The following is a 16,848-nucleotide window of genomic DNA, read 5'->3' as shown; positions in this document are numbered from 1 at the left end:
TCCCACCTCCCTCTCCGCCCGATTCCTCTGGGTCTTCCCAGTGCACCAGGCCCGAGCACTTGTCTCATGCATCCCACCTGGGCTGGTGATCTGTTTCACCATAGATAGTATACATGCTGTTCTTTTGAAACATCCCACCCTCACATTCTCCCACAGAGTTCAAAAGTCTGTTCTGTATTTCTGTGTCTCTTTTTCTGTTTTGCATATAGGGTTATCGTTACCATCTTTCTAAATTCCATATATATGTGTTAGTATGCTGTAATGTTCTTTATCTTTCTGGCTTACTTCACTCTGTATAAGGGGCTCCAGTTTCATCCATCTCATTAGGACTGATTCAAATGAATTCTTTTTAACGGCTGAGTAATATTCCATGGTGTATATGTACCACAGCTTCCTTATCCATTCATCTGCTGATGGGCATACTTCTTAAATGAACAGAGAGAATGAAAGAAAGGGAACCATTTGAAAAATTATGAAAGAAAATTATCCTGAGCTGAATACAAGAGTGTTAATTAGAAGAGAAAACTAGAAGGCTTTGTGAAAAATAGCTCCCATATACAAATAAACACAATGACATGAATGTGCTAAAGACCAGAAAGTATAATTATGACATACTGCTTCTGAGATGAAGACATATATTCCTTCTGATTTAAAAATGCGTGGTGTAGAACAACCACAACACTGGAAGAAAACAAGTATCTCGTGTGTCTCCAATCGTGGGTACTGTGATTTTAACGATTAATTGAAGGTAAGGAACAACACTGCCTTGGACAACAGACAAAGTATCTTTAATTCAGGAAGGAGATGGGAACTGTCAGGGTTTCTAACAGATATTATCTATCATCTTAGAAGGTATGTTTCATTTACTAAAATGGTTTGTAGCATTTATAAAAACATTTTGCTTACATTTGTAGCTTTATTAATGTCTCTTGGAGAATTATGCCATAGGAATGGTATTTAAATTCTGGTCTTTAAGAAAAATAGAAATGTTTATGTTTGTTTTTGGATTAGATATAACTGATAATATAACTTAGATAAAAACTTTTTGTGAAACAGTTGTCTGGAAACCCAAAGTTATGCAAGTCAAAATAAATAACAATAATTCAGTGTTTTCCACAATCTATTTTTAACTTGAACAGATTATTTTTAACAAACAAAAAATTTTGAAGTATCGATTGTTAGAAATATGCTATCCTTTGATTTTAGTTTCTTTGGCTTGCTATTAAAGTGAAATAAAGCATTTTTAATTTAGAAAAACTTAAATGGTCATTTGTGGGGAATAGAATTGAAGGTCATATTTTCTATGTATTTTCCATATGTTTTCCCGTTTTCTTTTATCTACCTTAATTCTTCTTCTTACACCTTGACTATTTTGGAGGCACTGCTAAACAATGGAGAGAAGTGACATGTATGACATCTTTTACATATTCACTGATTGGTGGGTAAAATTTGCTATACCTCTAATAGCTCCATATCTTATTTTTTATTTTATCTTCAAAATGGTGATAATATGTATTAATATATACATTTGCCTGCCTTATTGGAGTTCACTGCATATCAAGACTCATATAATTGTTGAAAAAGTTTTCACTGTAAGGATAGAAGGAGCTATTCTTTCTCACTTGTCATGACTTAGCACCAACTTATTAACAGTGGTTAAAAAAAAAACACAAAAAAACATTTCTTGCTTGGGCACAAGAACCTAATTGCTTCAGTTGCAGCTTTGTGAGAGCAGGATGCCAACAAAACAGGTGAATTTAACAAATAGCCCCCAGTCTGGCTCACTGCCCCTTTAACTTTTACTTCTCTTGAAAATGAATGAACATACAAAAAATGAAGTTTGAATCTGAAAGGGATCTACCTATCTATGTTCTATATGCCTGTATAAAATATGTATAAAAGTCTAATATTTGGAAAGTATCAGGTCAGATAACACATCCCCTAAATTAAGGAGGGAAACAATATTTGAGATTAAAATCTCTTAAATCTTTATGAAAGAAAATGATCTGAATTACAACTAGGTCAGATCAAGGGACATTGACAGTTTTTCAAATGACTTGCCATGAATTAAAAACTAAGAGGAAATTAATTGCTTAGATATAGTATACTTTAATAAACCAGCAAGTATCACATCAAGGAATTTCATATATAAATTCCATCTTATGAGAGTATAATAGGACTTACCTTCTGATATTGATGATTGCCAAATGAATTATTTGGAGCAAAATTGAGCCCTGTAGTATTCAGCATAGACCTCCTTGCCCCATGATTTGATAACCTGGGGTCTCTTGTGTCATGAAGGAATTTCCAATCCCTGGAGCAGAAACAGCTATAACACAATGGTTGCCTTCCTTAGTTCCCACGTTATTGTGCGTTCCATATCTCATATGACTTTATTACAAATTTCCCAATTTGTTGTTAACAACTGGAGTCTCAAGACCATTGTAGCAACATCTAATCATATTATATGCTCTATACAATTTATGTGTATACTTATTTTTTTTTAAATAATAATAAAATATAGATACATCTTGACTCATTTTCCTCCAGAAATTTCTCTTAAATTATTTTTTTAAAGTTACCTTCACTCAGACTCTAGTTCAAATAGAGTTAATTAGTGACCTGGCTGGCTCTTCCTCCTGCATCAGTCACACTGGCCTTCTTGAGGACCTGAAACCCTCCAAACCTGCTCTCACATAATGTCTCTTGCATTTGTTCTTCGCTAATCCGAGAATACTCTTCTCAGACATCTTGTGATCTGGTTCTCCTACCTTCAGGTCCTCTCATTAGGCAGCTGCATCTGACGACCCTGGATTCATCCTCCAGTGCTCTCCCCAGCCCCTTTATCCTGCTATGTTATTCTCCACGGCACTTAGCACCATTTGATATAAATGTATTTGTTTATTTATTATCATTCACTTTCCTACTAGAATATAAGTTCCCCAAGGACAGAGACTTTGGTACTTCACATCCTAATCTTTAGTGCCTCACATGAGGTAAGCATCCAATAAATACTTGCTCTATCAATGCATGGAGCTGATGATTACCTGTTTTTTAAACTTTAATGGTAACAAATATTTTAGAAGTAAATTGAAGTTAAAAAAATTAGCATTTTCTACTCTTCAGTATTTCAAGGAAAAATGGACATGCCATAGAGGGTGAAAAACAATTAACAGAATCACAGATAAGGTCGTGCTGAGAAAAACTGATCATTTAAAGTTAGCCACAGGAGCCTTGTTCTTCCCTCTCAAGACATCTGAAGAATGTTGCTCGCAAGAGTCTCTACACCAACCATGATAGTAACAGCAATGACACACAAATCCATCCTTCATGTTCTTTATTGTCTTCAGTTTATTGACTAGAGAAATGATGACCCTCAAGCTCTTATTTAGGATGTACTTCTTACTGCTACTTTCAGGCATATGGAGACAGGTGGAAGACTCAGCTGTTTTTCAAACACGTCTCCCATTATTGTTACATAAACTTTGACTGCATATTAACATTAACAGCATAAGCCCAATGATCCTTGAATAATATTTTGCACAGACAAGCAGGTCCCCTGTAAGGAAAACAAAGATCTAGTCAGATCACTTTCAAAATGTGATTCCATTATCCATGTGTGTGCATGCTAAGTATCTTCAGTCGTGTCCAACTCTTTGCAACCCTATGGACCATAGCCTGCCAGACTCCTCTGTCCATGGGGTTCTCCAGGCAAGAATACTAGAGTGAGTTGCCATACCCCTCTCCAGGGGATCTTTCTGACTCAGGGATCGAACCCGCATCTCTTAAGTCTCTTGCAAGGGCAGGCAGGTTCTTTATCACTAGTGCCACCTGGAAAGCCTAGTATTTACTACTACTGACTTTTGTATTTTGGTAAGACTCAGCAGAAAGAGCCTTACCAAAATACAAACAAAGAGGATTAATCATTTAAATGATAGACTAATCCCTTATAAAGTCCCATAAGAGTTTTATATCCAATATGAAGCAAAATAGCAGAGACTCATACACAGGGATAAGCCTGGTCCATCCAGAGAGGTGCCAGTAACTCTTATGATAAAAAGTACAGAGGACTTGGGGAGAAGTAAAGGCATCTGGATCCTTGTATGTAAATAGAATCCAAATACAGTGTCTTTTATGCTATTCTTTATTATGCTATTTTAAAGTATGAGGGCTTAACTATAAGAAAATTTTGGTACTGCAAGACCACACATTTGCGATCTTGATAGGTATTTGACTGTCCCATTAAGATATATTAGAGGGAGAAGTCAAGATGGCAGGCAGGGACCCCAAATTAGGAGGTGATGTAAACCATTCAGTGAGAAATGATAAGGGTCTCAACAAAGGCAAGGTTAGTCTGTGTAAAGCAGAGAGGACAGATTGAACGGTTCTTTGGAAATGAAGATGGATAAGATTTAGTTACCTACTGGATAATGGAAAGAGAAGGGAGGCATCCACGTGACTTTCAAGTGGGATGACTAAGTAGATGATAATTCACCAGGATGAGAAACAGAGGAGGTCATGTTCATGATTATAGACCAAGAGCAAAGAAGCAGGAAATAGGAAGAGATGAAAGAGAGAAGGAATGACTGATGGACAGTCTGCATTCTTTCCTTCCTGCAAGGTGTGGAGAATCAGAGATCCAGTACAAAGGAAAAGTATGCAAAAGCCAGACTGAGAAAATGGCCATGCTTCAGCAAAGCTCCTCTGCATTATATGAAGTCTCCAATAACCTAGCACTGTGTTCCACAATTTGTCTATGTAGTGAAATGAGAAAGAAAATCATTCTTCTGTTATAGTAACTACCATTGTGTTCATTAAGAGAAATCAAGTCTCTTATTCAAATTGGGACACTGGAAAGAAAATATCCAGCAGAGCTGGTTTAAAGTGATTTCATAATTATATTATGGAGAACATAAGAAAAGATATTATGACATAATAAATGTTATTTAGACAATAAATGAGAAAGATCCATGCTGTTTGTTGATATGTGATACATGGTAGGCAATAAGATTGCATTAAGGCATTTCAACATACTACTACTCAGATAATTCTATGTTTTAGTTTTCTGAAGTAGAGCTCAGAGGTGATATTTAGCCCCTAATTTACTTTAAAAATAAAAAAAGTACCAAAAAAATGGGAAAGTTATAAACAATACTTTCATTAAAATGTAGCTCATCTCATTATCTCAAGACAAACTATCTCACTGCATGGATTATTATTTTCTACTCATTGTTACTAATAATATATTGTATCTGACACATTGTAAGCACTCAATATATTTTTTGAATGAATAAATATAATCTAGTCTTTTTCCAAAAAGGATCTAAGACTATGACATGATTTGAGAGATCTGTTAGTTGAGAAATAGCTCATTGAGACAACTTTGGTAGGCATGACTGACATCATCAAATACCTGGAGAACTGATTTTTGAAATAAGGATTTGATTTATTCAATGTTGCACCAGAAGTTAGGATTAGAACTAGTAGTGGTATGAAGTTAGCCAGAGGCAGAGTAGACTCAACATACTCAACAATTTCCAGGAATTAGTATTGTTCCCGTATGGCAGTTTTCCTTCTGGAATATGGAAAGCCTTATCAAAAAGCAATTAAAAAAAGGTAAGAAAAGATGCATGTTTGAGTGAGAGGCAGATTCGGTACTTCTGACATCCTCAACTTTTTATTATGGTGCTGTTTCTTTTCCTCCTAAATCTGAGAACATTCCATTTTGAGTAATACTAAGTAATCCTTCAAGGATAGAAATGTCAGGTCTAATCAAGAGTGTTTGGATCAATAGATTTCATTCTAAAATATTTGAGGAAGAATTGATACTGCATTTAAATGTTGTTATCTCAAATATAAGTGGTTCAGGAAGGTGAGCTATCTATTGTCTATTCAATGGCCCCACTTCTGTGTTAATTCAGTTAGTTATTTCAGTCAGTTGCTCAGTCATGTCCGACTCTATGCGACCCAATGGAAAATAACAAATAATGAATAACAAAATAATGAACTCACAGGTATAAATGGGAATTTAAGGAGTTTTTCTTTTTTTTTTTTTTTTGTAATGCCTAACCACCCCATCCAATGATTGAATTTCTACCACAATGTCCTATTTAAATGACCATCTAGCTAAAACTTGAACACTTTCAAGTGTCTGCAAATTCATTATCTTCCAAAACAGCTCATTTCCACATCTTTGTGCTTCCACATTGTGTTAAGTCTAAAAATAATATTCAGTTCAGTTCAGTTCAGTTGCTCAGTTGTGTCCGACTCTTTGTGACCCCATGGACTGCAGCACGCCAGCCATCCCTATCCATCACCAACTCCTGGAGCTTGCTCAAACCCATGTCCATCGAGTCAGTGATGCCATCCAACCATCTCATCCTCTATCGTCCCCTTCTCCTCCTGCCCTCAATCTTTCTCAGCATCGGGGTCTTTTCTAATGACTCAGCTCTTCGCATCAGGTGGCCAAATTATCGGAACTTCAGCTTCAACATCAGTCCTTCCAATGAACACCCAGGACTGAGTTCCTTTAGGATGGACTGGTTTGATCTCCTTGAAGTCCAAGGGACTCTCAAGAGTCTTCTCCAACACCACAGTTCAAAAACATCAATTCTTCGGTGCTCAGCTTTCTTTATGGCCCAACTTTCACATCTATACATGACTCTTGGAAAAACCATAGCTTTGATTAGATGGACCTTTGTCAGCAAAGCAATGTCTCTGCTTTTAAATATGCTGTCTAAGTTGGTCGTAACTTTCCTTCCAAGGAGTAAGTGTCTTTTAATTTCATGACTGCAGTCACCATCTGCAGTAATTTTGGAGCCCCCAAAAATAAAGTCAGCCACTGTTTCCACTGTTTCCCATCTATTTCCTATGAAATGATGGGATCGGATGCCATGATCTTAGTTTTTGAATGTTGAATTTTAAGCCAGCTTTTTCACTCTCCTCTTTCACTTTCATCAAGAGGCTCTCTAGTTTCTCTTCGCTTTCTGCCATAAGGGTGGTGTCATCTGTGTATCTGAGGTTATTGATATTTCTTCCAGCTTGTGCTTTCATCCAGCCCGGCATTTCACATGATGTACTCTGCATAGAAGCTAAATAAGCAGCGTGACAATATACAGCCTTGACGGACTCCTTTCCCAATTTGGAACCAGTCTGTTGTTCCATGTCGAGCTCTAACTATTGCTTCTTGACCTGCATACAGATTTCTCAGGAGGCAGGTCAGGTTGTCTGGTATTCCATCTCTCTAAGAATTTTCCACTGTTTGCTGTGACCCACACAGTCAAAGGCTTACATTTATTTAAACCATTTTTAGGACCTTGACACTCATTTCTAGATCACATTGTAGATTCTCAACAATAAAATCAGTAGGATCTATGTTATTTTTCAAGTAACCTAATTAATTAAAACATTAAAATGCAATATACTGATTATATAGTTGGTTAATGATTTACCCAAGCTCTATTTTATGTGTTTCTTATTTGAAAAATTGCTGCTACTCTTTGGTATTAAGAGCCTTTTTTTAAATGAAATTTCTCCCTGGTTCAAACTAATCTATCTATTACATAATTTAGCTTATGCTCAACAATTGTTCTGCAGGAAATCCTTCTAAATGTTAAGCTGGTAGGAATCATCATCTAAAAACTCTAAGTAAACATATATTTGTCATTGACACTGTTTCAGAATTGGCTTGACATTTGAAGGGATAGCTTTAATAAGCATTCTAAAACAGTTTTTCCTAAATTTATACTCTACTAAATTTCGTTTTCTAAAATATGTGACGTATTTTTTCTTACCTGTGACAAAGTTTCAATATTATGCAAATAAAATGGCCTGGAAAAAATAACAACTGGTGAAACATAGCTATATCTAGCCATTTCATCAGTTCTCATAACTTCACTAACTCAATAATGAACAAATTTCAAAGCATATGAATTTGACATACTGAAGCATAAAGACTCTGCTTTTTTCCCACAGCCACTGGAGTTGGTCATTGTGGAAAATTTGATCACTTGGGCATTTATCTATGTAGGTCTGTGGATTTATCCTATAATCATAATTATAGCAGTCTGGATAGAGATAAAAGCCCCATAAACATTTTGATCTCATTTCTAAAGCCAGTGTGAGAGTAGCATTCATAGTACTCTTTCCAGCCATTTCAAATTCCTTTTGGGCAACTGTTTTTACTTTCATTTCTGACCAATCAGGATGGTGGTTTCTAGTAAAGTCTAAAGAGTGGTTTTTACTACACTATTGTCCCAATTTCTGTCCCACTGTGGCTTCTAGCTTTCCCAGTCAATGATAACAAGACCTGATCTCCACCACGGAACAACTTTTGCAGTGTCATCAGCAGTCTTCCTCACGTGTGTAGGAAGGCTCATATTCTGTGGTCAGTTCAGTTCAGTCACTCAGTCATATCTGACTCTTTGCGACCCCATGGACTGCAGCATGCCAGGCTTCCCTGTCCATCACCAACTTCCGGAGCTGGTTCAAACTCATGTCCATTGAGTCGGTGATGCCATCCAACCATCTCATCCTCTGTCCTCCCCTTCTCCTCCTGCCTTCAACCTTTCCCAGAATCATGGTCTTTTCCAGTGAGTCAGTTCTTCACATCAGGTGGCCAAAGTATTAGAGTTTCAGCTCTAGCAACAGTCCTTCCAATGAATATTCAGGACTGATTTCCTTTAGGATGGACTGGCTGGGTCTCCTTGCTGTCCAAGGGACTCTCAAGAGTCTTCTCCAACACCACAGTTCAAAAGCATCAATTCTTCTGCGCTCAGCTTTCTTTATGGCCCAACTCTCACATCCATACATGACTACTGGAAAAGCCATAGCTTTCACTAGATGGACCTTTGTTGACCAAGGAATGTCTCTACATTTTAGTACGCTGTCTAGGTTGATCATAACTTTCTTCCAAGGGGTAAGCGTTTTTTAATTTCATGGCTGCAATCACCATCTGCAGTGATTTTGGAGCCCCCCAAAATAAAGTCTGTCACTGTTTCCATTGTTTCCCCATCTATTTGCAATGAAGTGATGGGATGCCATGATCTTAGTTTTCTGAATGTTGAGTTTTAAGCCAACTTTTTCACTCTCCTCTTTCATGTTCAACAAGAGGCTCTCTAGTTCTTCTTCGCTTTCTTCCATAAGTGTGATGTCATCTGCATATCTGAGGTTATTGATGTTTCTCCCACCAATCTTGATTCCAGCATGTGCTTCATCCAGCATATATTCTGCAGTATCCTTTCATTAAAGGATTTCCCTCTGGAGAGAAATAAGGATAATACCCTAATCCATTTGGATAAATTATGGCAATTGTTGATCCACTCTGAGTCTCCAAAAGATTTGATATAATATTAAATAACTGAAGATTCAGATCCACATTGAAGAAATGCTGACACTGCATTGTTGGGGCAGCCCAGAAAATGTTAAAAGGTCATTGTTTGATCACTGGAGACATTACTGGCTTGAGTGCTGAATGAGTGAACACAATCACGAGCAGCAGCTCTTTAAACCATGCCACCCAGGGGTTACACTCACTCATAGTTTTCACCACCACAGCATTCTCCTTAAAAATGAGAAGAGGAAAAAGAATGAGACATGATGAATCCAAATGTCTCTTTAGTTTTGTGTTACAAAATGAATAGCAAACCAAGTAAACTCATGGTAGTGTTTAAGCTGAATTTATACTTTTATCCTAAAAGGAAAGAAAAATGAGGGTCTTTTTTTTTTATCTAGAAAAGTGAAAAACATCCAGTGAATAAAAACCAAGTAAAAATTTTCACACAAATTCTTAGCTATGAAATCTCTATCTTCTAGATGTTCTGATTTTAATTTCCTGTAATTCCAACAATAATCAACCATTAAAACAGACAAAAAGATATATCAAATGGTACTAACAGTAAGTAATACCTGGCTTGCTATTTGAGATGGATTGGCCCCAAAAGTGTATTTGTTGGTTTGATTTTTTTAAATACAACATTTACCTTTAGAATTAGGAAATAGGTAGAAATGGCATTTATCTGCTGTTATTTATAGATTTTGGTGCTATCTTCTCCTGGGTACATAAATAAAACTAAGAACCAATTAATTATTTAACTCCAGGGTATTCCCATGAAGGAACTGGACTGTATTTTCACTGATCAATTCCCAAATGAAATTTGGCTAAATCCCTTCTAAACCAGCAGTTGAGCCAAAAACTGCCAAAGAATCTCCCCCGGCAAGGACAGTCTAATTGTTATGCATTCCGGCCAATGAGATCTCATCCTGAAGCAATGTGGTTGAAGTTATATATCAAAAATTATTTTATCATGCAGTTTTCTTATAAATAAAAGAATCACAAACTTGGCTTTATTGCAATTAAACTCAATGTCTTTCTAAGAGTCAAACATGACTTTTTTTGAAGTTGCCATCCTAAGACAAAAGTCAGTTTTAAGGACTCAATTACAGATTGACACTTGTCAAGTAAACACTTTCTGCTTCTCCCTGAAGCCACTCCACTCTACTCTTCTTCCACCCTGAAGGAGTCAGCAGCTGCCTAGTATTTGGGAGAAAGACAATGGAGAAGAAGCCAATCCTACCTCCCTTCTCTCATGGCAAATGTGTTCCCAAACAATTTAAGCCAACAAAAAAAGAAAAATATTAACTTTATATTAACTTTGAATTTAACTTTATAATGAGTAACCACGGTGCTAAAATCTGCTCATTGTAACTAGGGGTCTGTGGATGATTCAACTTGGAGAGGTTTAGCCTGATATTCAGTTGAATCTGATTCCATGTGCTTCAATAAATTGGGGTCATCCAATAAGTAACTAATGGAAGAGCAATGTTCCCAAACAGCAATGAGGAAACACCTGCTCTTTCCTTGTCCAATGAGAGCTTACAGGTGAGGCAGAAATAGCCATCAGTCAAAGGGGCTGCAGGGGAAATGTCCAGGAGGTGGATAGCGGGTTGACTGCACAACAAAGTCACTGAACTGTACATTTGAAAAATCATTAAAATGGTAAGTTTATGGTATGTTTACTTTGCCATAGTTAAAAAATAAACTTAAAAAATGCTGAAGAGAAAGCAGAAGACACCTAGTTTTCTGTCATATCAAGAAAGCTCAGTGACCACTCAGAAAAGAGATGTATGATCTAAGGGATTTCCTTGACTGCAGATTTTAAATTACAAGGATAAAATGAACAGTTTTGTCAGGTCAGGGAGGTATGTGAATCTGAATCTCTGAGAGGATAGAGAGAGGAAAATACAAGTGATAAAAATAACCTGGGAGTTTGGGCTTTATGTGTTAAAGGCATGATGAATGCATTCTGATAGAGTCTTACAAGGATGTCATACAGAGTGATGTAGTCAGAAAAACAAATATCATATATTAATGCATATATGTGGAATCTAGAAAAATGGTACAGAAGAATCTATTTGCAAAGCGAAAATAGAGACACAAATAGAGAACAAACGTACAAACACCAAAGAGGAAAGAAGGAGTGGGATGAATTGAGAGATTGGAATTTACATTTATATACTGCTATGTACAAAATAAATAACTAATGACAACCTACAGTATAGTACAGGGGATTCTACTCAGTTCTGTGTGGTGACCTAAATGGGATGGAAATCCAAAAAAGAGGGTATATGTGTATATGTATACTGACTCACTTTGCTGGACAGCCGGAGCTAACAAGACACTGTAAAGCAACTATGAGTGTGTGCTAAGTCGCTTCAGTTGTGTCCAACTCTGCACAACCTTGTGGACTGTAGCCCACCAGGCTTCTCTATCCATGAGGATTCTTCAGGCAAGATTACTGGAGTGGGTAGCTATTCCCTTCTCCAGGGGATCTTCCCAACTCAGGGATCGAACCCAGGTCTCCTGCATTGCAAGCGGATTCTTTACCAGCTGAGGCACCAGGGAAGCCCAAGAATACTGGAGTGGGTAGCCTATCCCTTCTCCAGCGGATCTTCCCAACCCAGAAATCAAACCAGGGTCTCCTGCATTGCAGACAGATTCTTTACCAATTGAACTACCAGGGAACCCAAATTACCTCAAGATCCAATACTAAATCACACTGGGGGTTAAAACAACTTTAAACCAGCAAAGGTTTATAATTACATCACAGAGCCTCTTACAATGTGCTGTGGGGCATTCTACACACAGCTGAAGTTTTCTCTCAAGGCAGGCCTTGTTTGCATGAAAGTTGGAGCTTTGTAAAAGGGACAGAGGCACATGGGATCAATAAGCTTTTTATTTACCTGCAGGTTATTTATGGCTTTGATTTTCTCAGAGAGAGTAAGTAACCCATGCTTCATGCTTAGTTGCCCAGTCTTATCTTACTGCTTGCGACCCCATGGACTGTAGCCCTCCAGGTTCCTCTGTCCATGGGATTTTTCAGGCAAGAATACTAGAGTGGATTGCCATTTACCTTCTCCTAAAAAGGCAAAGAAGAGAAATAAGGATTAAAGCAGATTTGACTCCATTAGGGCAACTGTTCAAATTCACCCCTATTTCCAATTTCTAATAAAATGCAGGACAGGTCAAATTCAAATTATTTAAATCCTCCTACAAAAAACAATAATAAAGTAAAATATTCTTTATAAAGGTGCTGAAGGTACAGACTTACACTCTGGTTTACTCACTTACATAGACTGTACAGCATTAGAGCCACCTCAGTCTAATGGCCTCGGGGTCCCTAGAACAGGAGTCAGGACATATTTTATAGTCTTTATGGAGTCTAGGACTGTGGGAGAAAGCATAAATCTTTCCTGCAGATAGCTTTCCAATTTGTAAAATCTGTCAGATGAATCTAGGTTCCCTGAAAGAGATTTGATTGGAAGGGGATACAAGAGTGTGGTGTTCTCGAAGGGTAGGGAGATTGAGGTCCAGCATCCAAAAACTGAAGGGAAAAGGTCCAAGCCCAGTGTGAGACTGGGCTGACCATCTTCTGACCCTTCTTTGGCTCCTCTCTAAACTCCTTCCTTCAATAGCTTGCCTGCTCTGGATAAAAGAGAGCAATGCTATGGATGAAAGTGCCATGGTTCCTGCTGCTACAAGGCCCTATTATAATTTCTCCATGGAATTGAAATAGCAAGCTTCTCAGCTATTTGGGGAGAGATAAGAGGATCAGTATTTAGAGGAGAGGAGTAGCCTGGTAGTCAGACAGGAATGGGCTAGGACAAACCCCTTAAGTAAGCTGTAATAATGGTCACAAAGTCAAAGCAAAGGACATTTGAGCAGAAGGAATTCAAAGTGCAGATTAAATCAGAACCTTTCAAAAAAAAAAAAAATCAGAACCTTCCTTCTCCCAGCCTCCGGACACCTCAGGTCAAAAACTGGAGGAGGCAGAGTAAAATACTACATATCCACATGAGGGGTCTCAGAGCACTGGAGTCTGAGTATTGTCACACAGGTGAACCATTCATCCTCAGTGCAGGGTAAAGTCAGAAAAAATATGTGAATAGCCCCAGTCATCACATGTTTCTTTAGGAAAAAAAAGTGTCATGTCATATATGCCATTTACTACTGTGCTTTAGTCACATTAGGTGTGTGGTGGCTTATGAGGATAATCATCCTGGTTATAGAGGGAAATGCTACATTTTCTTAACACATATATATTATAGTAGGAGTCAATTGTGAACTACAGTATAAGGATATATAAATAACCTACAAAATATATAGAGTGAAATCACTTTTATAAGCCAACCCAGAGTACTGCCTGAGTTAAACACATGAAAATATCAAATGTGGTTAAAAAATCTGGATAAGCTTGAGCTAGAAGTGGTATTTGAGGCTTGCACTTAACAGAATCTGAACACGCTGAAACTGCAAAGGGACTCCAGATGGAGGGAATAGCAAGAAGGAAAGTACAGAGGAAGAGAGACAAAGGGCCTGTACAAAAAGTAACAGAGATTGCTTTGTGAGGTGGAGATATCTTGAGGTGGAGAAGTCCAGCAGGCAGTTAGAAATGTTTATAGAAGTGTAGAACTAGGAATCTTCTGTGTTGAGGAGGTGATGGACAAAAAGGAGGAAAATATATATAGAGAAAAGATGATACCAGAAGGTTTTAAAGATCACCTCAAAATTGAAGAAGGAGAGAAAATAATCAATAACAGATGGAAAAAACTAAAGCCATGAGGGAAGAGGGGAAATAGGACAGTGTATCCAAGGACAAGGGTTCACAGGTGATGAACTGCATAAGATGAGAACCAAGAAAAGATAACTTGCTGAGGCAACTAGATGCTGGCTTCAGCATAGCAGTTTCAAGAGAGGGAAGGGTTTTATGAGTAAATCAGTTTAGTGAAGGGAGCATTCTTCCTCAGACTGAGTGCAGTCTCTGTCCTCTTGATGTCTCTCCCCAGCAACTCTTCAGCCAGGGTGAAGGGAGGATCCCGTCTCAAGAAAAGATGTCTGGATGGCTCAGCACTCTCAACTTTGATATACTCAACTGATTTACTTCTGTTGAGCTAAAAGAACACACTGATGCTAGATTTAGAGTCATAGTAAATAATCAGGTGTGTGGAGCTCAATGTCTTTTAGCTCTGAAATACTAGTATGGTCAGATTTGACGGATTCAAGAGATGGGGTAATGTGAGCTGATATAGTAGTGTGCAACTGTAGGTATTTCATAATCGAAAAGATAGATTACATTTAGAACAGTACTGCATCTTTCTTTATGTATTAAACCATCTTATTTTTCTCAAGTGGTTGAAAATAGGCTTTTGTTAATGTTTATTGCTAGTTTCTTCTGTTTCTGTCTTTAAAGATTCAGTACCATGGAAAGATTTGTAGGCTGCTCAGAAGAGACAGACACTCAAGTGGCACTCTTTTGCACAGAAGGTTTTAAAAGATGAAAAACAAAAACTTCCCAACCTGGACTGCACAATTTGGGTTAGATTTTAAATTTTAGGTTAATAATAAATGGAGCTCAAGCACACATAAAATAAAGTAGGTTGAACTTGAGTTGCACTCTTAATGAGTGCAAAAAGACAAAAGCTAAATTTAAATTTTATTAAACAGAGGATTCCCAGAAACAGAGAAGTCACTTTTGATGATATGTATAACTGATAAGAAAGTGTTCTTTTAAAAAGAAGTTTCTACCTATTTTGAAAAGGTTTACAGTAGAGGGAGCTGTAGGGAAGAGAGAGAGAGTTCAAATTCAATTTTTCAAAACTCCATATGGACATTTAAAATTAGAATTATCAAGCAAAAATGATCGTTTTATATAATATCAGAAACTTCTGCAACGGGCATCTGGGGAAATCTTTATTTTGGGAAGTATCAAGTATTACATTGGTTGCTTTGGCAGTGGTTATACTTGGAGATTTCATGCTCAGTTTTCTCCCAAACTTGTCAATCTCCTCCTCTTCTAGGGAAGAATAAAAGAAGAGGCAGAGAAAAGTAAAAAAATGTTTCTACCATACTATTCTGGCATGTTTTTGTTCCTTCAGGACACAAAAGCCTTGGGAAGAAATGTGCTTCTCTAACACAAGTATATAGGGTGAGCAGACATTTTGGTGTGCTGGGGACAGTCGTAATTGACACCTTATAGTGCACTTTTAATTCTCAATTTTATTGCAATATAGAGAACAAGTTTTATATACACCTGCATATGTAGCAGTTCCTCCGTATAGATTCAGGAGAGGTATGCCACAGATCTTTCTTAACTTACAATGGAATTAAGTCTCAATAAGCCCATTACAAGTTGAAAATATTGTTGAGTTGAATCCAGATTTAATAGATGCAACCCACTAAACTGCTGTTAAAGTGCTGCACTCAATATGCCAGCAAATTTGGAAAACTCAGCAGTGGCCACAGGCCTGGAAAAGGTCAGTTTTCATTCCAATCCCAAAGAAAGGTGAAGCCAGAGAATGTTCACGCTATCGCACAATTACACTCATCTCACACGCTAGCAAAGTAATGCTAAAAATTCTCCAAGCTAGGCTACAACCGTATGTGAACTGTGAACTTCCAGACGTTCAAGTTGGATTTAGAAAATGAAGAGGAACCAGAGATCCTGGTTGGTAACAGGATTGGTAACAGGATTGGTAAAATTGGTAACATCCACTGGATCATAGAAAAAGCAAGGGAGTTCCAGAAAAGCATCTACTTCTGCTTTATTGATTACGCCAAAGCTTTTGACTGTGTGGATATGTGGATCACAGCAAACTGTGGAAAATTCTTCAAGAGGTGGGAAGACCAGACGACCTTACTTGCCTCCTGAGAAATCTGCATGCAGGCCAAGAAGCAATAGTTAGAACTGGACATGGAACATTGTACTGGTTCCAAATTAGGAAAGGAGTAGGTCAAGGCTGTATATTGTCACCCTGCTTATTTAACTTCTCTGCAGAGTACATCATGTGAAATACTGGGCTGGATGAAGCACAAACTAGAATCAAGATTGCCAGGAGAAAAATTGATAATTTCAGATACGCAGATGACACCACCCTTATGACAGAAAGTGAAGAGGAACTAAAGAGCCTCTTGATGAAAGTGAAAGAGGAGAGTGAAAAAGCTGGCTTAATACTTATTGCTCAAAAAATGAAGACCATGGCATCCAGCCCCATCACTTCATGGCAAGTAGATGAGGAAACAATGGAAACAGTGACAGACTTTATCTTTTTGGGGCTCCAAAATCACTGCAGATGGTGACTGCAGCCATGAAATTAAAAGATGCTTGCTCCTTGGAAGAAAAGCTATGACCAATCTAGACAGCCTATTAAATGCAGAGACATAACTTTGCCGACAAAGGTACATCTAATCAAAGCTATGGTTTTTCCAGTAGTCATGAATGGATGTGAGAGTTGGACCATAAAAAAATCTGAGCGCCAAAGAATTGATGTTTTGAACTGTGGTGTTGGAGAATA

The sequence above is a fragment of the Cervus elaphus genome, chromosome 18 (genome assembly GCF_910594005.1).
Source record: "Cervus elaphus chromosome 18, mCerEla1.1, whole genome shotgun sequence".
NCBI lineage: Eukaryota > Metazoa > Chordata > Mammalia > Artiodactyla > Cervidae > Cervus > Cervus elaphus.
This window is presented reverse-complemented; position numbering follows the sequence as displayed.